Here is a 6,950-nt window from a genome sequence, read left to right on the forward strand (position 1 = left end):
GTGAATGTGAAAGCATTAATGTCCAATTGAACGCCGCTGATCGGTCCTTCTGGTTATGAACTCCTTGCGGGCAAGCGAGCGCGTTGGAATTCTTGGACAACGCCTCCTAGGTAGCACAAGGCCGGTGCACTTCGATCTGTGACGTCATGTTACCTTGCCCGACTGCCACACAATCTAATGGGGACGCTCCCGAGTAAGCCGCGGTGATTTTGACGTCACCGCTTTCGTCACGCCGGGTTAGGAAATAAAAATTTCCGTCCAAATAGCATGATTTCATTACGCAGAGTGCTTAGAAAGATGACTGCGGAACATGAACTAATACCTACGAGTGGCTATAGGTTACTTATTTACCTCTATAAGAAAAATGTTGAATCACAACCAAAAAAAAAAAGACTCACTACCACCAACGTTTTTGCTTTCGGATTTATTCTGCTTTTTTTTACATTAATTTCTTTATAGCGATTATTGAGGCCAAGTTAGAACGCAGGCTTGCGCGGACAAGGAAAGCGCGGATAACACAGGCTTCCGAGAGCGATGGCGACGTCGCGGCGATGCCCTCTATACGCCTCCTTCAACAGCTGGCGCGCCAGCGATGCAGCTGTTCCCTTTCGCCCGTTTTGCTCTGTCGAGGCGCGCGCGTGACGTGGCGTCGCAGCCAAATGAAAACTTAGGTGCCGTTTCGCTGCTACACACGCCAGCTTTTTCGATCAATGGGCCATTTGGTGCCTTCGCATCAAAAAAATGTTGTATATTAACGCATTCGAAAGAAAGGGTTGGCGTGGATATGCATCACGTGTGCATTGTTCTCATTCGATGGTGGATAGATAATGTCCGAAAGACGAGACACGCCCGTGACGCGCCCCAGGCTTACGCCTAGTGTGTAGATATCGAGTGTATAGATACCGCAATTTCGTTATACAGTGACTGTCCCACTGTCTAGTTGGACAGTCACTGTATCGCAATATTGCATTCATAACAATTTCTGTTTGATACGAGGAAGCGGCTTGCGTAAGGTGTGTTCTTGTTGACATACGTGGCTTTATCTTGACATTTTATTGTCAGCTGCTTTCGCGCGTTCCGCGCTATTGTTGTTCACTGACTGCCGTCGAGCAAACTCCGGCGAGCAAGTAACCCGGGGCATCTTGCATAGCGAATAGACGGTTTTATGATAGTGCTAAGGACAGTTCCCCTCAGTTCGAAGCCAGGGCCCATGTTCACAAACCTTTTGGTTCGTACACTCTTAAAAAAGTTCACACCCTTTGGGTTTTATCTTATCCCACAACAATAACAGTCATCTGCCTTGCTTGCGTTTCCTTTCTTGAAAACTCATCGCTCCCTACTTTCTTGTCGAGAATGCTATGTCACGCGGATAACGCGCATGCCGTTCGTGAACTGGAAGTACCGGGTGCGCAGCGTTAATGAAAGGAAACGCAAATAAGGCAGATGACGATTAATGTCGTGGGACAAGCCCCAGAGGTGCAAACTTTTAAGAATGTAATATATCCAGCTTTAGCATTGGCTGCAATTTTTGCTTACATAGAATTGCAACGTAACAGCTTTTAGCGATTACCTTTCGTAGTATACGCTTTTCTCGGCACTCGGTATGATTATTATTTTCATTAAGTATGCTCCCAAAAAAGTTTGCAGCCTTTGGGGCTTATCTTGTCCCACAAGGATAATCATCATCTGCCTTGCTTGCGTTTCCTTTCTTGAAAACTCAGCGCTCTCTAATTTTGTGTTGAGAATGCTGCCTTACGCTGATAACGCACAATTCGTTCGTAACTTTCAAGTACCGAGCTCGCAGCGTGAGAGAAAGTAAATGCGGGCAAGATGATTATTGTTGTGGGACAAGCCCCAAAGGGCGTAACTTTAAGATTATAGCCCAAAATGTAAAGAATTTGGTATATGTCTGCCCTTTTTATTACAGGGATTATTGTGTATATTTATCTGTTACTATATGCATTTACAGGTGCGTATGCGAATTCATATATATGTATATTGCGTACATGTGCGTGTGTATCTATATGTATATTTTGTACTAATCGGCTGCATATTCAGCTCTTGTACTAATCGGCTGCATATGTACATTTGGTGTGCAGCGCTCATACTTGCTTTCAAACATCACTATTGTCGGCATTTTCTTTCCGTTTCTTCTCGCTTTTTAATTTGCACCCCCCGAGACCCGCAACTGCCGGGCACTGCCCCTCAAGCGCATTGTGGCTGTGGGCCCGCAATCGTATTTTGCTCAAACACAAACAATAGAGGTGACTATTACTATTATTACTACTACTATTATTAAAAATAGTAATCTTGGCAAAGCTGTACATATTTGTCCAATTTTCTTATTAGTAGCAGCATTTCAATAACAGCAAGAAGCTGACGACGCTTGCACCAGGCGGTTAGCGGATATGACGTAATTCGCAGCACGCAGCCTCTGAGTTTTCAGCGCGCCGGGCAGCCGCGGGCGCTGCTTAATAATCTCAGATAGTGTTCCTGTATATGCTCCCGCAGGGAGCAGAGTTGCGCATAGTTCCGCCGCCGTGATCCAGCTCTGCAGCGAAGCCACTCCTCGCGCGCGCAGGAGCCAAATGCCGCGCGGTGTTCCGCCTTTTTCTCTGGTGGTCGCGAGCTACAAGCGCCAATTGTTCGCAGGCGCTTAGCAAAGGGCACTTGTTAATACAGGCTACGCTCGAACGAGTCATTCGTGCAGCCGGAGGGGGTGGGCTTCCAACCAACCGAAACTTTGTATGTACCTATGTAAACACGCATATACAAACACACACACGAACGTACAAATATGGGGTGGGACCGCCTTCGATTCCCCAAAATAATATACTCCCGTGGCTCGAACAGCTCCAAAGTTCGCTCGCAAACGCGCAGTACGTTGCCACAAACAGCAGTGCAATGATTTTCAGCATGCATATGAAGTTGTCTTATCATGGCCAGAAAGCAAGAAATGTTTTAAAGAGTGTTTAAAACTTCACACACGTAAGGTGGACACTTAGCGCATTTTGGCTGCCGAAACCAGCCGATTAATGACCGTCGCCAAGAGAGCTATCGTGCCTGCAGTTATGTCAGTGACCATTAACAGAGCGCCATTTATCACTAACCATCGTTCACAACAGCTGCACGTTTTCGATACATGCGGTGCAGACACAGATTTAAGCGCATTTCAAATGTTGACATGTGCACATTTTAAGCAAAGCTTACTTTTATTTACTATTGCTATTTAGTAGTACTTACTATTTAGTAGTGCTTACTATTTAGTAGCAGCAAATCTGCAAATAGAAAAAGATTCAAGATGCAAGAGCTTCTAGCTGCTCCTCTGAACGCACGATCGACGGTCCACTGATTGCAATGGCGATGGTACTGACGGAAACGACGAGTTCGCGTGAGTCGGCAATGCGCCCGTAAAGTTGGCTTCGCAGCGGCGCGGATCATTTGACGTCATTTTTCGCGCTCGGCCAATAGCGGTGCGAGCGGCGCCGGAAAAGGTATGCGCAACTCTGCTCCCTGCGGGAGCATATACAGGAACACTAATCTCAGACGCCGGCACCACGCTAGTTCTGTTTTGCGTCATGCATCGATTTCGCTGGCAACCGGTAATAGCGGCGTTGTTTTTCAGTTTCGGTGCCGAAAACGTATATTTCTGCGCGCTTTTCGTTACACATCAGCTCATATTCGAAACGTATAAAAGTTTGCACGGTTACTGCTCTAATCTGCACTATCTGAAACTATAGGTTTTTTACGCGGTCCAAAATTTCGTTGCAGCCGGCCTTTGGTATGCTATTTGACCAATATCAGTGAATTGTGAACGATTGAATTTCAAGCTTTGTTCCTGCGAAATGTGTAATGCATAGCCCGTACCATTAATGGTTCACCAGAGAAATAATTACCGGTGTCCGAATAGTGCCAGAAAAGAATCGAGTCGTACATTAAGTACTCTTCGACTAGGTTGCGAATAATGTACACTCTTTCCATCATTAATATGAAACAATTTTAACGTTGACATTCGCAACATTAGAAATGTTCTGCTTAAAAACAGACGTTAAAGCATTGAAGAATTATAGGGTCCTTAGCTTGCTTTCAGTTCTATTGAAATTCTATTGGAATAATTTCCAATAGAACTTGGTCAATACTTCAATCAACCAAGAGAATAGACTGGCTTCAGGAAGGGATATTCTACAATGGTTCCCATCCATGTCATCAATCATGCAATTGAGAAATCTGCGGAGTACAATCAGCCTCTCTATATGGCTTCCACATATTGCGAAAAAAAATTTGATTCAGTAGAGATACCAGCATTCATAGAGGCATTCCGTAATCAAGGAGTACAGGAGGCATACGTGAATATCTTGGGAAATATCTACAAATATCCCACAGCTGCCTTAGCTCTCCACAATAAATCACATTGGAAAGATTCAATCTTTTCAATGCTATACACTGCATGCTTAGAAGTATTCTAGCTCAGCACAATGCGTTGGCGGGCTAGTTGGTGCGAATCCATGAATACTTTGTTTAGCGCAAAACGACAGAGACAAGAAAGACGACAGGACAAGGCGCTACTCTCAGCCAATATCAGTGACCTATAGCTATAAGACTGGTAAGACTTAGGAGTGAAGATCGGCGGCGATTATCTCAGCAGCCTTTGGTTTGCAGATGACATTCTACTGTTCAGTAACCACGGGTATGAATTACGACAAATGATCGAGGACCTTAACCGGAAAAGGGTAAGAGTGTGGTCGAATATTAGTGTGCAGAAGACAAAGGTAATTAAGTTCACTAGCCAGGCAAGGGAGCAAGAATTCAGAATCACCAGTCAGCCTATAGAGTCTGCACAGGAGTACGCTTACCTAGGTCAATTATTCACATAATGAAAATAAAGTTTAGAGAAGAATTTTAAAAAAAATTCGTCGCCACATTCATGTGGCGACGGATTACCATCGAAGCTGTTTAAGCTACATATATGGGCTGCATGCATTATGAAATCAGGCATTTTTTTTCATACGGTACCACACTACGCCGATACAAGCGCCGCCGTGGTCACCGCACCTCCCATTCAATAGCCGCAACCGCTGCTGCAGCCGCGCCGGCACCTCCGACGCGCGTGACATTATAACCACAAAAGAGTGTGGGGACGTGCGCAGGAGCAGTCCCCGCACTCTTTCCCTCCTATCCCCCTACCCACCTCCATTGCTACAGCGCTGTCGCCACACACTTCGCCCTCTCCCCTACCTGTCTCCATTCCTGTCCATGGATGGATGGATGGATGTTATGAGCGTCCCCTTTGGAACGGGGCGGCGGGTTGCGCCACCAAGCGCTTGCTATTATACTGCCTAATGTCCTACCTCGGTTAAACAATAAAAAAGAAAAAAAACCACTATGAACTCCCGCAACCAAGTTTTCTCATCCCCTATTGCGAACTGTGCTTTTGTACGTCTCCGTTTTTTGTCGTTTCCCTACTTTTCTTCCGCCAAACCTCCAATCGCCTCTTACGTTTGGATACGTCCATGCGCCGTATCCCAACGCCACCTAGAGGAAATTCTTCCAGGCCGGGGTGCTCCTGTGGCCACGTGATCATACGTGTTCGGCATGGGGCCTTGGTCCCCGGCGCGGCGGCGGCAGCAGTGGCATGCTTGAACGCGCGTCCGTGGTGCCGTCAAACGCACGTGGTCGCTGCAAAACGTGGTTGTTTGCTTGAATCTTTATTTACTTTTTATTTTTTTTTAATTCGAAAGCATGCCCTTAGGCATAATACAAAAGATGTTAAAAATACACGAACAGATTCGACTCGTGCAAAAAATCTAGGAGTGAACGATGATGGGGTCCATGAATCCAACGTTCAAGGTCGGGTGGGCGGCCAGGCCGAAGGCCTGTTGCCCGGAGGTGGCGGAGACGGCTTAGATGAAGTCCTGGGCACGTCCATAATAGGTGTGTCGCTGTTACATTTTGGATTCCTGTGTTGCAAAATGGGCACGATGAGCCGTAAGGACCATGGTACTGTTGTGGCCAGAGAGCGGTCACAGAAGGGGTGAGCGCGTCCCCGACACGTAGCCTCCTTAACGTAACCTCCTCTCAGCGGGTTAACCCACCAGGGAGGTCTGACCCACACGGAGGTATGAGAGCTCGCTTGGTACGTCGGAGGTTTTCCTTTTCCCGGATCAGTCGTCCACAGGCGTCTTCAGGAAAATGTGGAAGTGGGTATGTTGTAATCTGTGGGTGGGTTGCCATATCTGCTTCAAGGAGACCCGGCAGGGCTGCTCGAGGCACCCACTGGACGCGTATGAGGATATTCGTAGTGGCAGCAAGACGGTGAATGCTATCTGAGAATAGAGTGGACCGAGACACCCTACGTATGTCGTGGATGGCTTGAGTCGAGTCTGTGCGAATGATGAGTTGAGAGTATCGAGCATGTTGAACAGTAGGTAGCAACGCGGCCAAGCCGTCTCGTATGGCAGCAAGCTCGGCAAGGTAGGCCGGTGGTGCAGGATCGGCAACATACGAGCACGTTTGGCCTGCCTCTGGTATCAATGGACACACGAGAGCTGTGTGAATCATGGTGCCATTAACGCTGGCATCAGTGTATGCTACAAGAGTCGCATCGTCTTGATTGTCATCGGCGCGATGAAGGCGGGAAACATGGGCATTCGCCTGACGAGGAACCGGGCTATACAGACGACCAAGAGGCTTATTGTCACTTAATTGTACCCTTTTCCACGGAGCTACATCGGGTCTCGTAGATGCTGGATTGTCTATTTCGTGTCCCATGTACCGGGCCAGTGAAGCAGCTGAGCCGAAATATGATGGCTTTAGGGCACGCGCGCATCGACGTTGGTGTACGAGTTCGTCAATAGTGTTGAGTTGGGACTCATCCTGTAGGGTTGGGAACGGAGTGAGACGTGGTAGTCCCGTTATGGCCCGCATAGCTTCGTTATTAATGGACTCAAGGC

This window comes from Dermacentor andersoni, chromosome 1 (assembly GCF_023375885.2).
Source record: "Dermacentor andersoni chromosome 1, qqDerAnde1_hic_scaffold, whole genome shotgun sequence".
In the NCBI taxonomy this organism is placed as follows: domain Eukaryota; kingdom Metazoa; phylum Arthropoda; class Arachnida; order Ixodida; family Ixodidae; genus Dermacentor; species Dermacentor andersoni.